The sequence below is a fragment of the Ambystoma mexicanum genome, chromosome 1q, assembly GCF_040938575.1.
Source record: "Ambystoma mexicanum isolate Mex_15411 chromosome 1q, UKY_AmexF1_1, whole genome shotgun sequence".
NCBI classification, from domain to species: Eukaryota; Metazoa; Chordata; class Amphibia; order Caudata; family Ambystomatidae; genus Ambystoma; species Ambystoma mexicanum.
The window spans coordinates 901,765,629-901,793,107 of NC_090922.1; positions in this window are offsets into that span (position 1 = coordinate 901,765,629).

A 27,479-nucleotide genomic window follows, 5' to 3' on the forward strand; every position below is an offset into this window, starting at 1 on the left:
TAGTCTAAAGATGTGAATCCGACATCACCCACTGCCAGACTTTCCTTGAGTGGATTTAGCACCATAAATAATGTATAAATAAATATATACATACATGTTTCAAAGCAAAAAGATGTATTTTGCTAGTGGAAAAAATGTCCAACTAAGATTGGCCTTTTCTGGCCAAAACATGAGAAGACATGGCCACCAGGTCAGTGATGTCTGCTGAGTGACCTATACACGAATTTCTAAGCAGGTATTATTCTCTAATCAACATTAGTGAACTGCTGTGGATTTAAAATAATCATTGATGCGTGTAAAGTCCTGGTGAATAAACAGTACACTAACATGACCTGTATTAATTTTGCTAATTTGACCACATCCAGTCAGCTAGTGCCATTTCCGTCATATATTCGTATTAGTTTTACATTAACCTTTGTGTGGCTATCAAATGCTCCCCTTTTTAAATGTATTGCATTGTGCCTTAGTTTTACTTGCACAATATAGAACCTATTTTCTGGTGTCCAGCTTTGCTAAGTAGAAAGAGAGCCAAGAATGTTCACCTGTGCTGCTAGGCTTCTAGAACAAAGCATTTATATTATCGTCCTTTCAATAGCCTCGGTGGTTTTGTCACAGGGACATTGTGACCAGAGGAATGTCTAGGTGCCTAAAGTAAAAGGTGGATATTATGCAGGTACACTTGAACTTGGTGACATGCCCCGTGCCTCGCACCATGCTTGCAGCTTTGTCGGAAGGATGCACTAACATCTTTATCACACTTGTTATGTAGGTCTTACTCTCCATCTTAAAGGAATGGTCATTTCCTGCATTGTTTCACAATGAATCAACAGTGCATCCGCTCTGCACCTCACAGCGGTGTATTATGAGTGTGTTTCCTATGGAGCATCACTTATATTGGGATGCATGTATCACTGCGTCCCACCCTTGTACTCCACGGCCGTCTTGTGTTAACGGACGGTCACACATAGGTGAGTTAACATTGTCTGTTCTGGAGGGACAAACTGGATCAACCACCCCTGCTGCTGAAGCCTGTGGCTGCCAGAGAAGAACATACATATTTAGGCAGTCATGTGCAGTCATGTAAAAGCTCTCTTCTGTAATGCATATTAACGTTTCCTTTCTCAGTTCATGTTTTATTCTATTTCCTCAAATAACGAAATCCATCACCACAGTCATTTCCATTATGCACAGGTAAAAGACATTATATAATGCGTATCCCATCCTTTCTAGTCTCCAACCATATCACTCTGAATAGCAAAGTCTAATGGAAAAAGATGTCTGTGGTGTGTTGGTTGGAGTGTATCAGAGTCAGATCAAAACATATCACACTTCACTGCTATATAGACCTGGTATACACGCATTTCGCCGACCAATTTTTGGTCGTGGTACTTTTCATCGCCGGATTTTACATCGCCAGAAACCCCGTTTTTTTATTTTTTATATTGGGATGTGTTTTGTTGGGGTTGGGGTATTATTATAATTGTAAGGGGGAAGTCTGGGGGGGAACCCCCCCCGCAATAAAAAAAAAAACAAAAACAGGGTTTGTGGCGATGTAAAATCCGGCGATGAAAAGTACCACGCCCAAAAATAGGTCGGCGAAATCACGTAGAACCATAGACCTAACATCAATTCAACACATGTATTCAGGAGTGATATCTTGATGCAATGTTTCACTTCCAGTATAATCCATTTCTTTCCAAAAACGCTCCATGTCTATCATCGCTAATAACAAAAATGTCTAGCAAACGCCTACAAGTGTTTCTATGTGTGGGACATCGGAGAGTTCAAAAACACTCTTCTCATAGGATGAACCACCATCAAATTGCCTAAACGCCCTCCTGTGTTTTTTTTATGACTTGCTGAAGGTGTCAATTTTGTTGGTTCTTCAGGATCACTGCCCAGGCTTAAAACAGTCACCAATAGTAAACCCAAAAACAATAACAAGTCAATAAAAATATATTGCATAAATCATTCATGGAAACAATTATAGACAATCTTAGGAAATGCTATCACAGTCAAAATGATAACCATATTGATCTAATGTACTAGACAATACATAAGATGCTTTGCCCAGCTTCACTGTATCATCTGGTGGCAAAGCTGGCAATTGCCCCAAAACACATTTGTTCTGCAGTCTTGAATTAAGCTACCAACACTTCTTTACAAAGCAGTGCACTCTCCTGGGGCCGAATTCCATTGGGCCTCCTGCATTTCCTCTTCCTTTTGTCACACTTTCAGAAACGCCAGGCGTGTTGGTAAGAAAAGGGCTTCCTTTTGCAAACCCGATGTTGCTGCCGTGAATGGCTGAAACTTGAGCCTAATCCACCAACCCTGGGAGCCGGCAGGCGAACGCCGGCCCCCGACTCAAAGGCCCACATACAAGGCCCCTGACTGAGCCTGTGATCACACTACCTCACTCTCCTAGATGCACAGTCGTGCTTAGAAACACATGTGTACAGGCGTATTATAAATTACTTATCGCATCATATCATATCCTAACATCAGGTGTACACCGGAGGCGAGCTGCAGCACAAGCAACAGATCTACGTGACATCACCAGCCACCAGGTAAGACCTTCTGGTCTTGGGAGTCATCCTGCCTGCTAAATTCACCAAGGTTGCAACGAGCGCCACAATATATGTTTTAAATGTATATGTGTACCTTCTGACACTGTGCGCTCTCCTTGGGGTGGATTTCAGTGGGCCTCCTGCATTTTCTGGGCCTTTTGTACCACTTTCCAACATGGCTGCTGTGTAGTGAAGCACAGGGCTTCGTTTTGCAAACCTGATGTTGTCGCTGTGATTGGCTGCAACTTGAGCCTTATCCACCAATCCAGGGAGCCGGCAGGCAAAATGCTGGCCCCCCCACTTAAAAGCCCACATTAAAGGCCCCTGTCTGAGCATGTCCAAACCTTGGGTGATTCAGAGGGCCCCCTCCTCCTTTCACCCTCTGAGAACATGATGGAGTAGCCACCAGTCAGCCTGTCTGTTACCCCAACAATCCTGGGCCTCTGGAACATTGTGCACCGCTCAAGAACACCATTGAGTCATGACACTGCTATTGTTTTTCTCAACTTACCTAAACAGCTGTTGAACCAAGGTGTGCCTATGCCTTTCTGCCTTCCTTACCTAACCTAATCCTTGCACAATGCATTCCTGTACCCTTGTGCAAATTCGAATCATGGTGTGCTTTTATAACTTCTGCACCCCATTTTGCATTGCTTTCTGTGCCTTTATGCAAGTTCGAGTCCTGGTGTTTTTAAAACCCCTGCCCTCCATTTTGCATTGCTTTCTGTGCCATTGTGCAAATTCAAATCTTGGTGTGTTTTTAAAACCTGTGCACCCCATTTTGCATTGCTCTTTGTGCCCTTGTGCAAATTAGAATTGTGGTGTGTTTTTAAAACCTCTGCACCCCTTTTTCAATTGCTTTCTGTACCCTTGTGCAAATTTGAATCCTGGTGTGTTTCTTTACATCTTTTCACCCCAGTGTGGGTACTAAAGTGTTCCCATTCCATCTGTTTTCTTGCTGCCATTGGCTACTAGGCCAACTGGTGAGTTGTGCTTTTACTGTGCTCTGCAACCCCTCCTCTATCTTCCTCCTTTCCTTCGCTGCCTCTATTGCACTCACCATCTACCCTATCTTTTCTAATTCCTATACTATCACCTAACCTGCCCCTCTCACAAAGTCTGGAAGAAAAAAGTTTTAAAAGACATCCTGACCACTAACCCTGTCCTACCCATCCCATGGGGAGTACTCTTGGCGGACTTCTCATCATCCAGGCGTATCATTAATGTCCATCATAATGGCACTATCTTGGCTCAGGGTCCTCAACCTAACCTCTTACACCTACAACTCCTTATCCTACTCCTTATCCCACTCTTCCACTCTCTCTGTACCCCCTTATCTGACTGGTGTACAATGCCCCTGCACCCCTCCTCCCTCCTCGGAAAACCTTTAAAGGCACTGACCTCCTGCATATAGCCACACATAATGCTCACTCTGCTACCAAACACTCTGCCAACATTTGCTCCCCCTTGAAGAACTTGCCCTCAATATCCTTGCTCTTACTGATGCATGAATCAATGCCAGCTTAGTCACTACATTTGACTCGCTTCTCCCTGATTCCTTCAAGATCATCTCTAAGCCTCACCCTAACCGTGCTGGCCCTGACGTTGCCCTGATGTTCCCTGAGTGCGTCCTTTCTTCCCTCATACCCACCCAGCCTTACTCTTCCTTCAAGAGCCTAGTTTGCAAGCTGGTCACCTCTCCAACTTCCTCCCTGACCATTGCCACTATCTACAGGCCACCTTTCTCTACCACCCTGTCCCTCGCTGAATGGACTGATTTCTCCTCCTCTCTCCTCTCATCCACCTCCAAACTCCTTTTCCTGGGTGACATCAACATCCACCTTGACTCCTCAATCACAGCATCCACTCTCTTCTGTGACCTCTGCACCTCGCTCTTCATACTCCCTTCTGGTTCTATCCACTCGGCTGGGCACACTCTCAATGCCAGCATCCACACCGATCTCTCATCTCGCCTCTCCTCTCTTGATTCAAACTCTCCTGCCATTCTCATTCTACTTGATCTCTCCTCTGCACTTGACACGGTTTATCAATCCATCCTCATAAAACATCTCCATAATACTCTAAGTATCTTTGAGTGGGCACTGGACTGGCTGACCTCATTCCTCACTGACCACCCCTCCCAGGTTATCCTGGGCTCTTTCTTCTCTCACACACCTAACTCCACCTGTGGCGTCCCCCAGGGCTCCAAACATTCTCCCTGGCTCTTTAACATCTATCTTGCCCCACTTGCACACCTAACCTCCACCTACTCCCCTCACTTCCAGTGTTATGCAGATGACAATCAACTCATCTTCAAACCTTTCTCTGATCCTCTCCTTACCCTCTCAATCATTCCTGACTGCCTGTCTGCCATCCAGTCCTGGTGTGCCTCCAATGATCTCTGTCTCAATGCCAGCAAGACTGAGATCCTTCCCATTGGGACTCCTGCCCCTTTTTTCTTACCCTCACTTTGGCCACCCTCTATTAGTTCTCCCTCTTCTCCTTCCTCTGAAGCCAAAAGCCTTGGAGTCATCTTCACTCCTCTCTTTCCTTCCTTCCCCACATCCAGGACCTTGCCAAGAAGGTCCACTTTCAACTCCTCCTCCTCAAAGGAATCCTTTCTTTCCTCCCCTAATCCCAGAATCTCAATGTCTCTAGAGATCTGGTACTCTATAGGCTCCACTACTGTAATAGCCTCTTCCTCAATCTACCCTGTCCCACTCTACGTCACCTCCAGTTAATCTGTCAGTCTAGAAAAATGGATACCTCTACTTTGTGACCGCAAACATATTTTGGTGGCCGTGGGCCAACCGTCTCATGCACGATATGACAGAATATAGGTTTTCGAGTTTGCCAATTAACAGCCATTTTGATGTAACAAGAATCGCCATTTTGTTTTCTAACCATTTCTCATTGCTTTCTGTTCCTATTGCTTCGCAGTATATTTTCCGCTTACACTGCTCGACTGTAAAACATTGTTGTCTGTATGTGAAAAGGACAAGGCCGCAGGGCCGAGAGGATAACAAGAGTTAGTTGAAACACAAACGTAGGCAGCGCCAGGAAGAATGCCCGGCTCCCTCCCGAATGTAACCTTGAAGCAGAGCTGCAGGGCATTTAATCATTTCGCAGCTGCCAGCCTGTCTTGTAATATGGTAGAATATGTTAGAATAATACTGCTAAAGGCTTGAATTATGCTTTTCTTATGGCCCCCCTTTGCTGAGCCCGCTAGGGCGTGTCGGCTCCCAGGACACAAATAGCACCTAATAGATAGCAAGGTCCGGAATGCAACTCTTCCCCCCCGTATGTAGCTCGCTTCCAAGAACAGAAGCCCTGTGTTCTATTCAACAACTGAAAGATGCCTTGGCACTCACAAATTGCAAATTGTTACTAGAATAGATGTTTGAAGGTGTCATAGTTGTCGGAGATGTCCATCATCACACCAAGTTCAAAGAAACCCAACAAAAGGGGGGTGTTAAATATTGGGATATTTAAGGGGATTGTTTGATATGCATTTTGTATATATGTAACTGATGTACGTAATTCACTCTCTTGCGTCTCTCGAGGTCTAGAGATACACGTCGCGGGGCGTGAGACCGAGTTGGCCAACTGAGACTTTTGCTTTGCAATAAACCCTAGCTTTAGGAATACAACCTTGTGTCTGGCGTATCTATCGTGTGTGGTGACTCACCTTGTTTCCATAGACGTCAGGGTCCCCTAGGGGCCCCTTTCAAGATGGCACCCGAATAGGGACCCTCCCCCACTTCAAATCCACAATAGGCTGCAAGACTTATCCTTGGCCTCAAGCCCAGGGACTCCATCTCTGCAGCCCTAAAACTCTTCACTGGCTCCCGGTTGCTGCAAGTATCACATTCAAAACCCTCTGCATCATCCATAAGGTTGTCTGGGGCCAGGAACCACGCTATCTACAACTGGTTTTCACTAAATGCAATCCCTCCAGATCATTGCATTCCTCTGACACCAACTCTCTGCATGTCAAGCAATTCGCTAAACAGCGAGCTGCTGGATGATCTCTTTCCTCGGCCGGCTCCCTCTTATGGAACAGCCTCCCCTTCCTCTTAATCTTCAGCTGGATCTCTTCAAATTCCAGAAGCTCCTCAAGACTTTCCTTTCGCCTCCTCCTTTCCCCCTCCCTCCTTTGCTAAATACCACAGTCACTGAGATTGGTTAACAGAGCCCTTTTGTGTCCACCTGGTTCCTAGCCTCATACCCCCAATAGCTTTCAGCCTCTGCCCACTCCTAGCACTTGCATTTGCCTGTGCTATCACAAGTCTGCACTTATTTATTCGCAGTCGACCACTTACCAAATGTTCTCTGGCAGTCACTTAACAGCTTGAAACTTACTTCCTAGTACTTACCTCCCTGTTACTCCTAGTACTTACCCCGCCTTCACCCACTCTCTCTGCACTTGCACACTCTGAATGCTCATATTGCCCAGTAGGACCGCCTCTCTCGGGCATTGTATATTTGACTGGCACTCCCTTGTTCACTCCCTGTTGCCCTGTGGGCGCTTACCTGATGTATAAGTGCCTTAAAAAACAGTAAATAAATAAATAAATACAGACTAAAGTTTTATGCTCTTCATTGACAGGGGCTGTCCGTTTTTACAACCCTAATTTGGAGAAAAATAGCTATACACCGCTAGTATACTGATGTTATGTTCGTTTTTTTTTTAAAGGGCTATTTGTTGAAGGTCCATTGTTTTGTGTTAATAATGCAGAAAAGCAATATCACATAACCCATGCATAACCGGAAATAGCTACATATATACAGAACACTGTTTATATGGGCAAATGCTAAATCTTACAAACCAAATAAATGACAACAAATTCCAAGGAAATGGCAAAGAAAAAGGTAATCTTAATTCAGCATGGAATAATAGAATGTAAAAATAATAAAATGAACAAATGAATGAAAAGACAGCAATTGCAGAGGAAATGACACAAACACAGTTGAGTGGAAAATGTGTTTAAAACAATTGATAAAGTAATATATTCAACCAATAATACAAAAATGAACAGTTTCTAGAAGGACATTGAAAGATGTATGAATATAGTCCAATAAATTGAAATAAAATTACTTCAAATGCTTCATGCTTGGCATGTTTGACTACTGGGATTAAACCAATACACAGTCACAAGCACTTTCATTTATTTTATTCATTTGGCTTATTTAAACCACGTTTGTTCAAACTGATGTCCTTTTATAGTCAGCTTGAAGGGCAATGACTTATGTATTGAGTGTATTTGGTTGGTCTGGGCTGGGTTCACCCAAAGAGACCATTTGAGTGACAAACAGGAAATTGCCTCTTTGTTTCTCCTGAGAAGGCTTGTCACATCCTCGAGAGCATAAGGTCTCTCCCAGGAGGTTGAGCGGTAGGGTGTTGTGGGGGAGGGGGGGTTTGACTCGCGACAAGTGCTTCAAATGCAGTCCTGTCAATACAATGGGCAACTCACACCAGGATTATTATTACTGGAGACATTTCAATGTAGGAGACAGATTAAGGGGGTGGAGTCAGAGTATCCAGGGGGGGAAGCAACAGTCCATATAAGGGTCCCACCATTGTGGATTTTCCCAAGGCTCACAAACAAACGTCCTGTCAAACTTCCCATTTCCTGCAGACAAAGCATTCTGAGTATGACATTACTGGGCAAGAAGACTCTGAAAGAGCACTCAGACTGTTATGCCTTACAGAAGGCTAGGAGAGCACCAGTCTATTGCTGCCTTTTGCTTATATAGGAGGAGAGACCATTCCCTTACTTGATTCATCTTTGGACTCTGTGAGAAGGAGTATTAATCAGAAACTGTGTTGGAAGTACAGTATCTCCAAAAGCCTCTTCCATAGAGTTGAAGACAGAGATCTTCAAAAGAGAAGCAAGCCGTTCCCACTAAGCATTCCCAGGGAATATTTTGGGTGACCTGCTGACTGGACAAGACCTAATGCAGTGGAGAGTACTGATACCCAGGACCTGTTCACTGGAGGTGTCAGATCCATGCAAGTACTCTCTAAGACTTCCGGCTGGGATGTACAGAGATAAACGACTTACCTTGTCCCTGGAAACCCTGGACAGTGGCCCCCATCACCACAAATCAAGCTCCAGCTCTGAACCCTTTTTTTCCGGCTCCAAGCACACAGAGTGGCCTTTTACAATTACAGATTTTTCGATCCACTGTATAGCTATCAAGCTGCTGATTCGACCTTTCACCTGCCTGTACGCCTCTGTTTTCAAGCTAATTGACCGAATCGCATCGTGGGACACTTTAGAGCTGCCTCAACCAATTCAAGATGCCGAATCAACCCATCCCACCTGGTTTCTTCATCCCAATTTGAGTTGATCACCACTACAGGACTGCACCACAATGTTGGACGGTCTTGAGCAGACTCGACTACTTTCAGAGCAGTCATCCTGTGGGAATCACAGACTTGAATCATCTTGATGCTGACTCAACTCATTTGAAACACCTAGAAGCCTGGCTGGATGCTGATTCCCAAAGAGAAGCATTTGAAAGACTTTGAAACGGTGTCTCCCACGTTAAAGTGCTCCCATGACTTGTAAAACTGGATTTTCTAACTTTGTAAAGACATTTTCAATTACTTTCACAATTGCTGCTGACATAAGTGCCTGTAAATCCTTATCTTCAGCCAAGAGTGCTCCTTTTATGCCTTAGTATGCATTCTCTGAGTTTTCTTTTACAAGGGCGGGTCATAGTGTTTTTGATCTTTTTTTTTTGTATTGTTAGTTTAATTAAAGTACCATATTTTATAGAACCTTGGTTGGACATTCTTTTATTTTGGTACCAAAGTACTATTGTTGCTCTTCTGAAGAGTATTGGCTGACGTAGGCTTGCACTACTCTAATAGGCAGAGGAGATTTACCTGTTAGGATGTGCCTGTTTCACTTTTATGATCGCGACCATTTCAGAGCTAGTAATAGCATGGGCTGACAAGCAATTTTATATAATGTTCACCCCTGTACCCATAAGGAGTAGTAGTCATGTTATCACAAATTAAGCAATACATTAATAGGACCCTGGACACTAAACAGACATACTAGTCACATGCTTGCTCAGAATTCTAACCTGGCAGTACATTCACACTATTGCACAAAGCAACCCTTCTAAAATACCTGCTTGTATTGTGATGTGTTAGATGGTGCAAAGAAAGTGCTGACTGCCCCATCTCCTCCTGCAGAATATATTTGAAATGTGCCATGAGGAAAAAGAAGCAGTTATGGCATACGGCTATGGGATGGAACAATGCATTCCACTAGGCCTAGACACTAAAAAGGCAGCTATATGAGAGACCACCAGGGGGCGCACAGGTAATGGCTGCCTGATCGCTGGGTTCCCACAGAGGCTGGGCCTTTTCAGGGGAGTGAGCCCCCCCGGGATCCCCAAGGCGGATTCACTTGACGGGTCCGCGCCAGTGATCCCCCCGTGACGCATCTGCGTGAAAGAGCGAAGCTCCAGGACCCCGGGAAACTGGTTTACGAGCGGTGACGGAGGAAGAACGGCGGGGCGCGCTTTGGCCCCGGCGCTGGTAAAGGAGGAGCAGCCTGCCGAGGTGAGAAAGTCCAGGCGAAGGGCCCGGCCCCTCTCATCCACCTGCCGTCGGGAACCGGGCAGCCGAGGCATCGGAGGCGGCACAAGAAGACAAGCGACTTCGGGAACGAGGGCCCCCCGCAACGCATCACACCACGGACGGGCGGAAGTGGCACAGGGCCGCCATCGACCGCATCGCCCTGCAGAAGGCCCCCACAACACCAACTCACCATGGCAATCCGGCAGTTGGAGGGGAAGCGTGCCCCCCCACTTCCGAGAGGGCCCCAGGGCCTCGGTGGCCGCTCCCGCCCTGAAGACAAGCGAGGGGACATCGCATACCCACATCCAGCCCCAGCAGGTGGAGGCCCCTGGGCTCGGCCCCAGGGCGTGTGCCTGCTTGGTGACGAAAGGCTTTGGCCAGAGGTAGCGGAACGGCAACAACGACTCATTAACCCGGAGAAACATCACCGGTACTGAGGCGACACCAAGGCGAGACCCAGGTGAGAGGCCCCCATCCAGAGTTGATGGGGCGAGTGCCCGCCTGAAGACTGCACCCCCTGCCAACAGAGGAGCGCATACCATTCATAAGCTCCCCCGAGACGCTCCATCCAGGTCCCTACAGGGTGGGGTGGTACCCCCCGTGCACCCCGCAGCCCGAGGCAGACCCTGCGGTGGGTGTACAGCACAACTATATGAACTGGTAAGAGACTCTGCAGGCTTTCCGCTACAGGGAGACGGAGAGCAACACCAGTGACCGTACTCGCACCAGGGACATGGCTCACCCAGAGGCCTCGACACAGAATGTCGAGGCCTTGAGAATGGAGAGGGGCTTCGCTCCATTCTCAAGGAGATCAGGGAAATGCGATCTGACATCGCCCAGAAGTTCGAAAAGATGGACCAAAGGGTGGACAAAGTCGAGGACAGACTCCTACAAGTGGAAAACAACCAGTCTTCCTCGGCTTCCCAGGAGGTTCAATTCGATATGCGGCTAGCGGCCTTGGAGAAGAGGGACGAGGAAAGAGCAAGGCAGATGGACGACTATGAAAATAGGGAAAGGAGGAACAACCTTAGACTTTTTGAGATCCCGGAATCGGAGGGCGAGACGGAGAGGGATTTGACCCGAGTCGTGAAGGACATTATTACTCTACTGTTTGCAGAGGAAATGACAACTGAACCCACGTTTCGACCAGGTGCACAGAGCAGGGGGAAGGGCAGGGAGCCCCAGATCAGTACTGGTTTGGTTCCACTACCGAAAAAACTAAAGTCCTGGAAGAAGTAAGGAAGGCGGGGGTGATTACTTACAATAACGCCCAGATCTCAATTTTTCAGGACCTCTCCGCCTATACCTTAGCCAAATGTAGAATGTGCCGCCCCCTAACACAACTACGAATACCTGGGCCAACGAACATTGCCGGTAACAGAGGAGGAAATAAAAGGAGCCATCCAGGATTATGTGGTGGAGCCTACCCCCCAGAGGGGTCCAGTAGGCCCAGAAGCACTCAGTAGGGGCACCCCCTGCCAGTCGGGTGCCAGGAGGAGTAAAACCAGTTCGAGAAAATTCAGAAAATTGAACACCCCGCCGTCTGCAATGGAGGAGGAGCATATCGACTCAGAGGGCTGATGACCAGGGATCCCGGGTCTGCAGTGGAGCGGAAAAGGAAGACACGAAGGACGCACTGAGGACAGTTTCTCCATGAACAGCAAGTACAATGGGGGCAATTGAAGGGACACAACCACAGGGAAGAGGGGGCATGATATACTGAGGTCCTAGCAGTGGAAGGAAGGCTGGGAATCCGGCCCTGAGGAGTGGATGACCACAGAGGCATGGGGAAGCCCTGACCATTCATAGATCGGGACCCAAAGAATCCAGGGTTAAGTCAAACTTAGAGTCCCTCTGAAAAGCGATCAATGTGGGGTGGACTGAGGGGTCGAAACTGGGGGGAGGGGAAGCTCACAAAATCGAGATTGACAAGCAACGCCTGGCTGAAGGGGACAGGCTGGTGGTCCGTCCACAATGCCAGAAATGGCAGAACTAACTGGCTGGATGCCAGGGAGGGGGGACACAAATTAGTTGGGGTTTGTTTGTTTGGGAGGGAGTTGGGGGGACAGTGGGGAAACGTTCTAAAAGTGTCCAAACGAGGAAACAGAGGAGGCAGGGAGAGAGTAACGATGCGACGTTGCTGACCACCAAAAAGGGAAACATAGATTATGGCTGAGGACCGACCGGCCCTGGGAGTGGGTACCCTGAATGTGCAGGGTTTGAACACCCCTACGAAAAGGTCCCTGATCTGTAGGGAATTTAGGAGGGCAAAACTATACTTGCTCTTTGAGCAAGAAACACACTGGGCGCGGGGGAAAGAGCCCAAAATGCAAGCGGGAGGAATTGAGGAGGTTTTTCACGCATCCCACAGGGCAAAGAAAAGAGGGGTGGCCATCCTGATAGCCAGGGGCATGGGTTTTGAGAAAGAGTCAGTCCGAAGGACCACGAGGGCCGTTACCTGATGGTGCGTGGTTCCTTACAAGGCTCTCCCCTAACCTTGGCGGTCGTGTATGGCCCGAATGAAGGTCAAGCCCTATTCTGGGAAGGAGTAAGGGACAGGCTTAGACTGGTCATGCAGGGTCCCTTGGTGGTTGGAGGAAATTTCAATATGGTCCTGGACCCATCCAGGGACAGAAAGCGGTTAGGCCCCCAAAACCCTAGACCGGCAGACGAAGCCATGGCTCGAAGCTTGCAGAGGGCGAATGAGTGCTTGGGCCTGGCAGACACAATCCCGACCTCCTGAACAGGTGTTCCCTCCTTTTCTTACTACTCCACCATCCACAACGCATTCTCTAGGATAGATTATATTCTGGTGGATGAGATCCTTTGCCCATATTTCACAGGCTATAGGATAGACCCGGTCCCTTGGTCAGACCATGACTTGGTCCGAGTCGCCTTAGCGGTGGGCTGGTGTAGGGAACGCAAGGGTCGATGGAAATGTATTGACGCCCTATTGAGAGACGAGGCCCACGCCGAAGCTGTCCTGGACGCTACAGCGGAATTCTTCGACCTCAATGATAACGGGGAGGTGGTCATGCACACACTCTGGGACGCCTTTAAGACAGTCCTAAGAGGAGTACTTATGAAAATGGGAGCCCAGAAGAAAAGGGAGAGGGAGGCCCAGAAAAAAACTCTGTGGGAGAAAATAGCCTGTCTCCAACCGGGGGGCTGTCCGGAACAGGCCTTGGGAGCGACCAGGAGGCTGCACTGGAGGACTACAGGCTCCAGCTAAAAGACCTACTCCTACACAAAACGGAGCGGAGCCTCCAAATGGTAAAACAAAAATACTACGACAAGGGGGACAAAGCAGATAGTATCTTGGCCTGGAAGTTGAGAGAGGTCTAGAGAAGCAGAAGTGTGAAGGAGGTAAGGGACATCCCGGGGGCCCTTGGCTGCGACACCCCCCACATAGGAGAGGCCTTTCGCCAATACTACAAGTCACTATACTCATCTGAATATAACGGGGACGATTCCCAGATAGAGGACTTCCTGAATTCCAAACAAATCCCGTCCCTGTCGAGAGAGATGTCAGAGGGGTTGGAGGGCCCGGTCACGGAGGAGGAGGTGGATAAGGTGATCAGTAGAATGAAGGTGGGACCCTCCCCCGGGGAAGAATGCTTTTCAGTCTATTTCTATAAGAGATTTCGTTCCTCCCTGATCCTTTACCTAGTGAGAGTCTTCAACACCGTGCTGGAGGGGGGCTCCCTCCCCGACTCCATGATGGGGGCCATAATAGCTGTTTTACCCAATGAAGTAAAGGACCCAGCAGAGGGTGCCTCCTACCGGCCCATATCATTGTTAAACATTGATGTCAAGATCCTGGCCAAGGTGGTGGGGAGGCGGATGGAGGGGATCATGCCGAAGTTAGTCCACGGGGATCAGGTGGGCTTCATCAGGGGCAGACAAGGCTCAGATAACATCCGTAAAACATTAGACCTGTTCCACTTTGCCCAAACATCAGAGCTTAACGCGTGTGTCCTCTCGCTGGACTCGGAGAAGGCTGTTACTGGGACTCCCCCCGGAGGAAGCGGAACTATACCGTTACCCAAGGATGTGGGAAACCATGCTGAGGGCGGGCAGAATGGCCCTCGCTCAGAAATGGAAGAGCCTGGAAACCCCCTCCAAGGAAGAGTGGATGAAAAAGGTGAAAGGCATGTTCTTGATGGACAAACTGACGGCCATGGTGAATAAAGACACAAGCTCATTCCTCACAAACTGGTATGGGGTACAACAAACTTGGGGTTGGGATGTGCATTGACCTCATGGGTAGATCCCCGAACTGAGAAGAGTACCTAAGGCTCGAAACGAACAACAATAAACGGCCCGGGGTAAGTCGGCGCCAAGCCAGTCAGCGAATTGGTCACCCATTGCATCGCCTACGAGGCACAGGGAACGGAATGAGCATTATGAGTCTCCTTTGTCGATCACTTTGAACTGGACACAGGGAAGGAGGGAGGGTCGGTGTTGGGGAGGGGAGTCAGAGGGGGGGCAGGGGTTTTTCCAATGTCCTGTTTTATTACAAAATGCTAATAAAAACTAAAGTTTTTTTTTAGAAAAAAGGCAGCTATTGCTCACATGCATGATCAGAATATTACCCAAAGAGAATATTCATGCTCCTGCACAAAGTAACCATGACTGGCAGACCTGAAAGGACTGTGATGTGTCAGTGGTTACTGAGAAAGCACTAGCATTTCCCTGTCTCCCCCTGAGGGCAACAAACAAGGTGAAAAGGAAAATTAACAGTTATCAAATAAGAAAATGGAATGGGCTAATATTCACATAGACTCTACACTGATTAAACATATATGTTATGTGCATGCTCGTATTTTTAACCTAAGAGAACATTTTACTACTCTACAAAGCATGTAAACGAAAAAGGGGTGCCTGACTATTCCCTCACCTTTCCAGGTACTGCAAGGCAATATAAACAACTGGTCAGGGTGGCCCCGGTTTTGTAACAGAATACACTGACAATTTAAATAGTATTAAGAGCAAAGTTCGCATTCTTATATATTAATACAGACATTTCGGTGAATCTGACATACAGGGTATCGTAGTGAACAAAGCATCATTGACTGACATAACTCATTGGACTGTGATGTGTCAGAAAGTGAAGAGAAAGCACTTCCTTCTCCTGTGGACAAGTAATAAAATGGGTCAACAGGAAAATGCTCAGTTATCTCATAGGGAGATAGTATGTGACAGTACACTAAAAAGAGAGACAATAGTCACATGCATGCTCAGAATTTTACCCAAAGAGAACATCCACATTGCAGCACAAAGTAACCGTGGCTGGGATACCTGCATGGCTATGATATGTTCAAGGGTACAAACAAAACACTGGATATCGCTCTCACCTCCTGCAGACAAGAAATGAAATGGCCAAGAGGAAAGGGGGAACTTGGAAAATACAAATCACATGTAGGGATACACTATTTATGAATTTACATCGGTGATCCATATTGTAATGACTGGCTTAAGTTGAAGTTAAAACAATGAGACTGAATGAATGTTGATACAGCAGTAGCAAGTAATCTCTCAGTTGTCAGCCCCAGGTGGCCCATCTTTGTAAATTTATCAGACTTGTACAGCTATGTGTTGAAATGTTGGGTACATATGTAGAATCACTGTCCTCCTTTATCTCTTCATTCTTTTTTGGTATGTCTATCTATGTCATTTGAATGAATGCCACAGTTGAGTAGCCATTCTTGGATCAGATGAATATATTTTGGGAAAAATGCATAGAATTGTCCCAAGCATCTCGGTATATATAGTGTTGGTACATTCGATGATGATACAAGATGGCATTTTACTGACAAAATCAAATTTTAGAATTTCTAAAAAGAAGACGTTATAGAATAAGTAATGCCATTGTCAAAATAAGACCATATTATATAAAATGTAACTCATATTCATACACCTTTCCTAAATTGGAATGAACAATATCATGATATTAAATAGGATTAACTCCACACTTGAAATTAATCTGTATCCAAGTTTTTGAATTTACAACAAGGATGGGTGGATAGGAATATTAATAAATTGACCTGACTTTAAAGTCTAAATAAATGAAAGAAAAATGTACACCTTCAGTGCTTGGTGTTGAGGAAAAATGCAGTAAAGATGAACGTTTTGAGTCAAAAGTTACTGTATACCCTGTACTCTTGATGTAATTATGCTACTCTGGTTGTGCGGTCCTTCGGTTTTTGTGTAATTGACTCTTTTGAATTTTTCCTGCAAACACATGATGTGTTTAGATGTCTAAATATTTTGTATTTTGTATTTTATTTTATTTTATATAGCGCCTTAGGCCAAAGCACTGTACATAGGATCAACGACTGTATAACAAATGTAAGTCAATATTAAAAACACAAAGTATTTCAATAATTGTAAAAAAAAGTCCACATTAACCAGATAAAAGCAGATGGGATCAAAGAGACACCCGAAAGGAAGAATAGACAGTAATAGAACAGAGAGGGTGAGGGATAACATTCCAATTTAAAGGTGCAATGAAGAAAAATACCAAAAACGATATTGAGCACAAGGAGGAGAGGTAACTACAAGATGGAAGTAAGAGGCAGACCGAAGAGGACACAAAAGAAGATAAAAAGAGAAAAGTGAGGAAAAGTAAGAAGGAGCAAGACCATGAAGAGCTTTAAAAACCAGACATATTGTTTTTTTACTTTAGACGGTTATGAAAGGAAAGTCAACCAATTTGAGCCAGAGAGGAAGAAATAGAATCCTTGGAGCTAATTGACATAGAACATGGATAGAGGCATGAAATGCAGATTTCAGTGGAGCTAAACGACAGATAGGAAGTCCAAAAAGTGCAGAAGTGCAATTAAAAAGTAATCAGAAAATTAAAGCAGACACCAATAGCTTTGTGGCTTTAAAGTCAAAAACAAACAGACTCCTGATGTTATATTGGTCAAATCGACAGGAGCGAGCAGAAAGTGAGACATGATGGGTAAAATAAAGGTCTATGGGTGGGTGGATTGTGGAATGCCTTGGAAGCTAGTATACCTTTTGATGAAAATAAATGGAATCAAATGCTCAAGGGCATGAAAAATGTACATGGTGACAGCAAGGTTAGATGATGTGCTGGCCCAAAATCTTGTACTGCTCTCCAGTGATGCCACACCATGGTGTGATATCCTGGCCAATTCTATTAGCAATTTCAATTGTATACAGTGGTATATTGACATTTTTATGGAGCACATAGGCAGAGACTGTATAGACTGTTCTTTTGATTTATGTATTCTGATCACATGGTTTTATCCAGCGTGACACAAGATGTGAATGGATGTCTATTGCTGATTAAGAGCAGATAGTGCAATGACTTTGCAGCTTTTATACCTTCGATAATCAACTTGAAAGTCAAATGAGGACTGTTTTGCCACTTTATAAAACTTCTATCATGCACTGGTGACGGGGCATCCGGGTCAATTCTCATTTCTAAGTGCTATTATATGACAGGTGTTCTTGACAGAGTAATGCAACATGTTGGTGGACTCTGTGTACGAAGTAATTGTTTGTCTCCATTTTAATTGCCCATTTTTGCCATGCTAGAAACAATGTGCAAACATGTCTAGAGATATGGGCTGGAAGATTGTTTAATGTCTTCGAGGCCAATATCCCTTAGATAAGTAAATTTAACCAAGTGAGCAATGTCTGGGAAAATAATACATGAGGACAACATGGTAAAATAGTGCAAGGTTGGGGTGTAGTACAACCTATGAACAGTTGGCTCATACCAAGGTGAGACATCCTGGGCAATTCTCAACTGCAAATCTAATATTCAAATTAAAGATCTATACAAAAGAGAGAAGCTGCTAGTGAACGCTAAACATTTGTTTTGTTGTTACATAGAAAAAGCAGTCTGAACATTGTGTGCTGATAATCATTCATTGGAAGTAATTAGAACTAACTGCTAACGACGAGTATGTTCGTATCACAATGCATTTTAATCATTTAACCTTTTTAGATGTTAGAGTTGGTCATATACTTACATATCAATGCATTTACGACAAACACATAGAACAATAAACATATAACATCAAACAACATATTGACCTTTCAAAGAATAAACATAAGAAAAAGTTGCAATGAGACAAAATATGTAGTAGTCAGCCAGTCAAATGATGAATACAACATTGAACCAATCATTTAGTTACATAAGACAACCCTATCCAAAAAGGACCCAGTCAGATATTAACCATGCTGAAAAACATGTTGATGTCTCAAGAAAGATTCATCCACGCTTTCCTCAGGACCTTAGCATGCATGTACTTCCATTCCCACATATAATGAATATCTAATACATTAATAACAATAAGAATAATATCATTATACTTGTAAATAACACAATTGCTTCACAAACAATTTAAAAACAAATATATTATATATGTGAACTGAAAAGAACTAAGTGGATCAAACTAAATAATACTGTAACCAAATTGTTATAAACTATAATGGCATACAGTCAGCGGAAATCTAGAACACATCTTACTGAGTGAACCAAGCACATAGATATATAAAGAAAGAGCACTAGAAGAAAGACACCATGGGGGTAATTCATAGAATTCAGCGCACACGTGGCGCATGCGGCTGGCGCACAGTGTGCTCGTGCGAATCCCTGCGCCAGCTGCGTGCGCTAAAATACATTTCCGTGCCACCAAAACCAGCCGTGGGGCACAGTGGCGCAGCGACCCTGCAGCAGCGCCAGTTACGCCCCCAAGAACGCCCCTTGCGCAGGGAAAAGCCATCAAAATCCCCAATCCAGCGCAAAGGCCTGCGCTAACCCTGTACCAGCATGGCAAGCGGGGTACGTGTATCACTGGGGTGCGCGGGAAGTTCCTCATGTGATTTCAGCTCGGTACGTGTATTACTGGGGTGCGCGGGAAGTTCCACACGCGATTGGCCCTGTGCGAACGGGGTACGTGTATTACTGGCGTGCGCGGGAAGTTTCACACGCAAATTCAGCAGGGTACGTGTATTTCAGGGGTGCGCGGGAAGTTTCACACGCGATTCCATCAGGTTACGTGTATTTCAGGGGTGCGCGGGAAGTTCCACACACGATTCCATCAGGGTACGTGTATATCAGGGGTGCGCGGGAAGTTCCACACGCGAATGTCCTGGGTACGTGTATTTCGGGGTGCGCAGGAAGTTACACATGTGAATTTAGCAGGGTACGTGTATTCCAGGGGTGCGCGGGAAGTTCCACACGCAAATGTCCTGGGTACGTGTATTTCGGGGTGCGCAGGAAGTTACACTGGTGAATTTAGCAGGGTACGTGTATTTCAGGGGTGCGCGGAAAGTTCCACACGCGATTCCATCAGGGTACGTGTATATCAGGGGTGCGCGGGAAGTTCCACACGCGAATGTCCTGTGTACGTGTATTTCGGGGTGTGCGGGAAGTTTCACACGCGATTTCAGCAGAGTACATGTATTTCAGGGGTGCGCGGCAAGTTCCACACGCAAATGTCCTGTGTACGTGTATTTCGGGGTGCGCGGGAAGTTACACACGTGAATTCAGCAGGGTATGTGTATATCAGGGGTGTGTGGGAAATTCCACACGCAAATGTCCTGTGTACGTGTATTTCAGGGTGCGCGGGAAGTTTCACACGCGATTTCAGCAGGGTACGTGTATTCCAGGGGTGTGCGGGAAGTTCCACACGCAAATGTCCTGGATACGTGTATTTCGGGGTGCGCGGGAAGTTCCACACGCGATTGGCCCGGTGCGAGCGGGGTACGTGTATTACTGGGGTGCGCGGGAAGTTTCACATGCAAATTCAGCAGGGTACGTGTATTTCAGGGGTGCGCGGGAAGTTTCACACACGATTCCATCAGGGTACGTGTATTTCAGGGGTGCGCGGGAAGTTCCACATGCGATTCCATCAGGGTACGTGTATATCAGGGGTGCGCGGGAAGTTTCACATGCAATTTCAGCTGGGTACGTGTATTCCAGGGGTGCGCTGGAAGTTCCACACGCGAATGTCCTGGGTACGTGTATTTCGGGGTGTGCAGGAAGTTACACACGTGAATTCAGCAGGGTACGTGTATTTCAGGAGTGCGCGGAAAGTTCCACACGCAATTCCATCAGGGTACGTGTATATCAGGAGTGCGCGGGAAGTTCCACAAGCAAATGTCCTGTGTACGTGTATTTCGGGGTGCGCGGGAAGTTTCACATGCGATTCCATCAGGGTACGTGTATATCAGGGGTGCGCGGGAAGTTCCACACGCAAATGTCCTGTGTACTTGTATTTCGGGGTGCGCGGGAAGTTTCACACGCGATTTCAGCATGGTACGTGTATTTCAGGGGTGCGCGGGAAGTTCCACACGCAAATGTCCTGTGTACGTGTATTTCGGGGTGCGCGGGAAGTTACACACGTGAATTCAGCAGGGTACGTGTATATCAGGGGTGCGCGGGAAGTTCCACACGCAAATGTCCTGTGTACGTGTATTTCGGGGTGTGCGGGAAGTTTCACACGCGATTTCAGCAGGGTACGTGTATTCCAGGGTGCGCGGGAAGTTCCACACGCAAATGTCCTGGGTATGTGTATTTCGGGGTGCGCGGGAAGTTACACATGTGAATTCAGCAGGGTACGTGTATTTCAGGGGTGCGCGGAAAGATCCACACGTGATTCCATCAGGGTACGTGTATATCAGGGGTGCGCGGGAAGTTCCACACGCGAATGTCCTGTGTACGTGTATTTCGGGGTGCGCGGGAAGTTTCACACACGATTTCAGCAGGGTACGTGTATTTCAGGGGTGCGCGGGAAGTTCCATACACAAATGTCCTGTGTATGTGTATTTCGGGGTGCGCGGGAAGTTACACACGTGAATTCAGCAGGGTACGTGTATATCAGGGGTGTGCGGGAAGTTCCACATGCAAATGTCCTGTGTACGTGTATTTCGGGGTGCGCGGTAAGTTTCACACGCGATTTCAGCAGGGTACGTGTATTCCAGGGGTGTACGGGAAGTTCCACACGCAAATGTCCTGGGTACGTGTATTTCGGGGTGCGCGGGACATTACACACGTGAATTCAGCAGGGTACGTGTATTTCAGGGGTGCGCGGAAAGTTCCACACGCGATTCCATCAGGGTACGTGTATATCAGGGGTGCGCGGGAAGTTCCACACGCGAATGTCCTGTGTACGTGTATTTCAGGGTGCGCGGGAAGTTTCACACGCAATTTCAGCAGGGTACATGTATTCCAGGGGTGCGCGGGAAGTTCCACACGCAAATGTCCTGGGTACGTGTATTTTGGGGTGCGCGGGAAGTTACACACGTGAATTCAGCAGGGTACGTGTATTTCAGGGGTGCGCGGAAAGTTCCACATGCGATTCCATCAGGGTACGTTATATCAGGGGTGCGCGGGAAGTTCCACACGGGAATGTCCTGTGTACGTGTATTTTGGGGTGCGCGGGAAGTTTCACATGCAATTTCAGCAGGGTACGTGTATTTCAGGGGTTCCGTGGAGTACTACACGTGAATTGGCCGTGTGGGTCCTCCCAGGTGTTCGCTCTACAACCTCCACGGCCCCTGCAGGCAGCCCACACCACGGGGGACTACCCTGCACCTCTGCTCATGTCCCGCAGGCAGCCCATCCACCATGGGCATGCCCCCCAGCCAAGCCACATGTCACCTTGCACTACTGATCAACAATGCATGTCTCCCAGCACCCCCACCTGTATATCAGGGGTGCGCGGGAAGTTCCACACACAAATGTCCTGTGTACGTGTATTTCGGGGTGCGCGGGAAGTTTCACACTCGATTTCAGCAGGGTACGTGTATTCCAGGGGTGTGCGGGAAGTTCCACACGGAAATGTCCTGGGTACGTGTATTTCGGGGTGCGCGGGAAGTTACACACGTGAATTCAGCAGGGTACGTGTATTTCAGGGGTGCGTGGAAAGTTCCACACGAGATTCCATCAGGGTACGTGTATATCAGGGGTTCCGTGGAGTACTACACGTGAATTGGCCGTGTGGGTCCTCCCAGGTGTTCACTCTACAACCTCCACGGCCCCTGCAGGCAGCCCACACCACGGGGGACTACCCTGCACCCCTGCTCATGCCCCGCAGGCAGTCCATCCACCATGGGCATGCCCCCCAGCCAAGCCACATGTCACCTTGCACTACTGATCAACAATGCATGTCTTCCAGCACCCCCACCCCCCAGCACTGTGGGGCACCCTCCACCAGGCCCCCACTCATGTCCAACTCATGTCCCCCAGCATCCCCACCCCCCAGCAGTGCAGGGCACCCTCCACCAAGCCCCCAACTCATGTCCCCCTGCACCCCCACCCCCCAGCATCCAGGGGCACCCTCCACCAGGCCCCCACTCATGTCTCCCAGCACCCCCACCCCCAGCAGTGCAGGGCGCCCTCCACCAGGCCCCCACTCATGTCCCCCTGCACCCCCACCCCCCAGCATCCAGGGGCACCCTCCACCAGGAGCCCACTCATGTCCCCCTGCACCCTCACCCCCCAGCAGTGCAGGGCACCCTCCACCAGGCCCCCACTCATGTGCCTCTGCACCCCCACCCCCCAGCACTGTGGGGCACCTGCCAGCAGGCCCCCACTCATGTCCAACTCATGTCCCCCAGCACCCCCACCCTCCAGCAGTGCAGGGCACCCTCCACCAGGCCCCCACTCATGTCTCCCAGCACCCCCACCCCCTAGCACTGTGGGGCACCTTCCAGCAGGCCCCCACTCATGTCCAACTCATGTCCCCCAGCACCCCCACCCCCAGCAGTGCAGGGCACCCTCCACCAGGCCCCCAACTCATGTCCCCCTGCACCCCCACCCCCCAGCATCCGGGGGCACCCTCCACCAGGCCCCCACTCATGTCTCCCAGCACCCCCCAGCACTGTGGGGCACCCTCCACCAGGCCCCCACTCATGTCCAACTCATGTCCCCCAGCACCCCCACCCCCCAGCATCCAGGGGCACCCTCCACCAGGTCCCCACTCATGTCTCCCAGCACCCCCACCCACCAGCACTGTGGGGCACCCTCCACCAGGCCCCCCGCATGTCCAACTCATGTCCCCCAGCACCCCCACCCCCCAGCATCCAGGGGCACCCTCCACCAGGGCCCCACTCATGTCTCCCAGCACCCCTACCCCCAGCAGTGCAGGGCACCCTCCACCAGGCTCCCACTCATGGCCCCCTGCACCCCCATCCTCCAGCATCAAGGGGCACCCTCCACCAGGCCCCCACTCATGTCCCCCTGCAACCCCACCCCCCAGCAGTGCAGGGCACCCTCCACCAGGCCCCCACTCATGTCTCCCAGCACCCCCACCCCCCAGCAGTGCGGAGCACCCTCCACCAGGCCCCCACTCATGTCCCCCTGCACCCCCACCCCCCAGCATCCAGGGGCACCCTCCACCAGGCCCCCACTCATGTCCCCCAGCACCCTCACCCTCCAGCACTGCAGGGCACCTTCCACCAGGCCCCCACTCATGTCCCCCTGCACCCCACCCCCCAGCACTGTGGGGCACCTGCCAGCAGGCCCCCACTCATGTCCAACTCATGTCCCCCAGCACCCCCACCCTCCAGCAGTGCAGGGCATCCTCCATCAGGCCCCCACTCATGTCTCCCAGCACCCCCACCCCCAACACTGTGGGGCACCTGCCAGCAGGCCCCCACTCATGTCCAACTCATGTCCCCCAGCACCCCCACCCTCCAGCAGTGCAGGGCACCCTCCACCAGGCCCCCAACTCATGTCCCCCAGCACCCCCACCCCCCAGCATCCAGGGGCACCCTCCACCAGGCCCCCACTCATGTCTCCCAGCACCCCCACCCCCCAGTACTGTGGGGCACCCTCCACCAGGCCCCCACTCATGTCTAACTCATGTCCCCCAGCACCCCCACCCCCCAGCAGTGCAGGGCACCCTCCACCAGGCCCCCAACTCATGTCTCCCAGCACCCCCACGCCCCAGCACTGTGGGGCACCTGCCAGCACGCCCCCACTCATGTCCAACTCATGTCCCCCAGCACCCCCACCCCCCAGCAGTGCAGGGCACCCTCCACCAGGCCCCCACACATGTCCCCCAGCCAACACGTTAACACAATCTAGATCCCTGGCCCTTATGGTCAGCCTCCAAATGCCAAACACCCACCCGATTATTGCATCCACCCACTTAGAAATGGCAATAACATGATAGAACCCCAATTGCAAGTTTGGAAATGAACACATGTCCCTCACATACACCCAATGGGTGTCAGTGAATGTCAAAACTCATATCATGATATGCATGAAACCAATGAAATGATACTACACATTGAAGTTTGAAGAAAAAATATGTATTAAAAGCAACATAAATTGAATCAAAAATAAACAAACAAAAATGGGAATTTAAAAAAATAAAAACCAGCATGTCCGTGAAATAATGCAAAACCACAAATCATAATCCAAAGGAAAGGTGTCCAAAGTCACAGTCCACAAAAGTAAATCCAATGGAAAATTAAAATCGAAAACCATTGCTCCATGGGTAAATCATAAAAAATAATTAAAATCCAACAGTCAACTATATACAGATAAACAATCCAGGGTCCATGATCCCAACAGAAGAAATGAAACCTATCTAATAACACTACCTAATAAAAAAAAACTCTATACAAAAATGTGGCCCATTGTCCAAAAGGTCCAAAAAAAATGCAAAACCAAAGGAAACCTAACACTAACTACAGAACTATTTACAAGGGCAGCGGGCTAGTCCGACGGCTCACTTTTGGATGTCCCGGGCCAGGGCATCATCGAACTCCTGCTCAATGTCCTGGAGGCGGTCCTCCTCCATGGCCCGAGGGTCCGCAGGGCCGTCGACATGTCCACCTCCAACCCCCTGCGGATTGCCTCGAGGCACTCGGCCCGCCTCAGGGCCCTCCGCATGGAGTTCTCCGCCCTGACCATCGTGAGCTGTGCCTCTTCCGCCCGCTGCCGCTCCGCATCTATGGCGTGGCCCAACCGCTGTCACACGGAAGACACTTCCCGTCGTGGGTCCTCCTGCCCTCCAGCCCATGCCTGCCCCTCTGTTGTCGAAGGCCCCGAGCCATCATGGCTCCCACCACGTTGCTGCTGCTGCTGTGCCTCTCCCCGTGCACTGCCTCCTGCTGCCTGCAAATCCTCCGCTGGCTGGGGTGCAGTCGTTGATGTGGCCACCCCTGCTGGACGTCCGACTCCCGACTGTGGCAGGGATGCCTCCTCCACCAGCCTGGCCGCACCGTCAGAGGCAGCTCCACAGGGCACCCAGGTGACTAATGGGTGGGAAGATGGCACAGAGGACGACTGGCGCATAGGGGGTTCAGTTGAGGAGGGGGTCGTAGCAAGCCCCATCAAACAGAGGAATCCGGCCTGGGTGACCTGTCCCAGTAGGCCGACGCGGTCAAGGAGCCATTCGAGATGACGTGCAGTCTCCTCATGAAAAGACAGCAGGTCACCTCGCATGGCCCGTTGACACAACGCCACACCAGTCAGGACAGGCTCAACCCGGACCCGGATAGCCACGTCCGCAGGCAGAGGAAGGCCAGTTGTCGTGAGCTCATCCCCTGCCTGAAAACGGGTCTGGACGTAAGCATCCCTGCTGGTGCAAGATGATGCAGTGACAGGATCAGGGACATGATTGCACACAGGCACCTGTGCTGCCTCCTGTCCCTGGTCCTGCACTGCACCACTAGCACCAGTGGAATCCCCACCTCCAGACCCCATCTCTGTTGCTTGCACGGCCTCCTCCTCCACCAAACCCCCCACCAACCTGGATGATTCCGTGCCATCTTCCCCCATTGGGCCCTGTGGGGTCCCAGCTGCCCCTTCTGCTGCCGAGGAGTCCAACTCCAACCTCCGCCTGAGCCAGACATCACATGCAACACAGGGAGTGCACTACACATGCACGCACACCACCACACTTGCATGCATGTGTACACCTCTGCCAACTGTCGCAGTGTTCAGATGGGCATCCATGTCACATCTGCCAATCAGGCTTCCACATCCCGCTGTCACATGCATCCATGTTGCATCACTGTTGCACCCTTTTCAAATACACACACATGCACATGTACACAGTGCTGATACATGCAGCTGAGAACAACATACATGCGTGACTTCACGAACATGCCTACTTACATACACATTCATCCAAACATGTGTGCCCACACAACTGCATTTGGCATGCAAGCCTACACACACAAGCACCATCCATGTCTCACACATGACAGCCCTCGCATGTGTTAGCCTCACGGCCCTGTACACCCCCACCCATACTCGGCCCCATACAAAAAGATGTGCAACCTGCACACTACTGGCACATCACCACACGTACAGCTTACAATCATGATGCATGTACACTTACCGCTCGACTCCAGACGGGTCTGCCTCTCAAGGACCTGGACGTGGAGTGCTGGGGATATGTGTTCCAGGACCCTCATCTGATCTTCCGACAAGTGGCCCCGGCGCCCCTTAGCATCCGCTACCTTCAAGAGGCGCCGGGCCTTGTTGAGGGTCCTGGACCTGAAGTTCTCCCAGCGCTTCTTGACATGTTGGAAGTCGCGGACTGCCACCCCCTCCGCGTGGATGGCAGTCACGATGTGCGTCCAGATCCGAGTCCGTCCTTCCTTGTTGGCGTGGGAACTTCCAAAGAGGGCATCATACTGCCCTAGGACTTGCTCCACCAGGACACCAACTTCCCTGGCACGGAAGCTGGTGCCCCCCTGCCTCTCTGGCCGGGGGTTGTCAGTGGTGCCAGATGTTGCAGTGCCCGACATGACAACCCCAGAGGCAGGAGTAGGTGGGCAACTGGGTCCTGGGGCTGGGCTGTGGAGCGATGGAATCCCAGTCAGGAGTCTTCGGTTCCAGCAGGGGTGGTCACAGCAACAGCACCCATGGCTGATGTGCAGGCAGCAAATGGCAGGGCACGTGGGCAGCAGGCAGTCAGGCAGCAGCAGATGGCAGGTGGGAGCGTGCTCGGGGCTCTGGGGGGCAGTAATTCGGCCTTCTGGGCAGGAGCGTGGTCTTCCGTGTGCTTACGCGTGGCCAGTTTGATACAGAGTGATTTGGCACGTGAATATTCTGCACGTCAGCGTGTAATTCGAGGAAAGGCCCTTAGCACGTAAGCGCGTCTGCATGCATATGCAATTTCATTGGACAGAAGGCCCTTAAAGCGCAAGCGCCTCTGTGACGTGACGCACGCAAGCGTGCATGGGCATTTCAGCGCGCGTGAAAAACTGCACGTCCGCGTGTAATCTGAGGAAAGGGCCCATGTGTGTAAGTGCCGTGACGCGCGCGGGCGTTTCCCTCAGCACGGGTTAAAGGTGAGCGG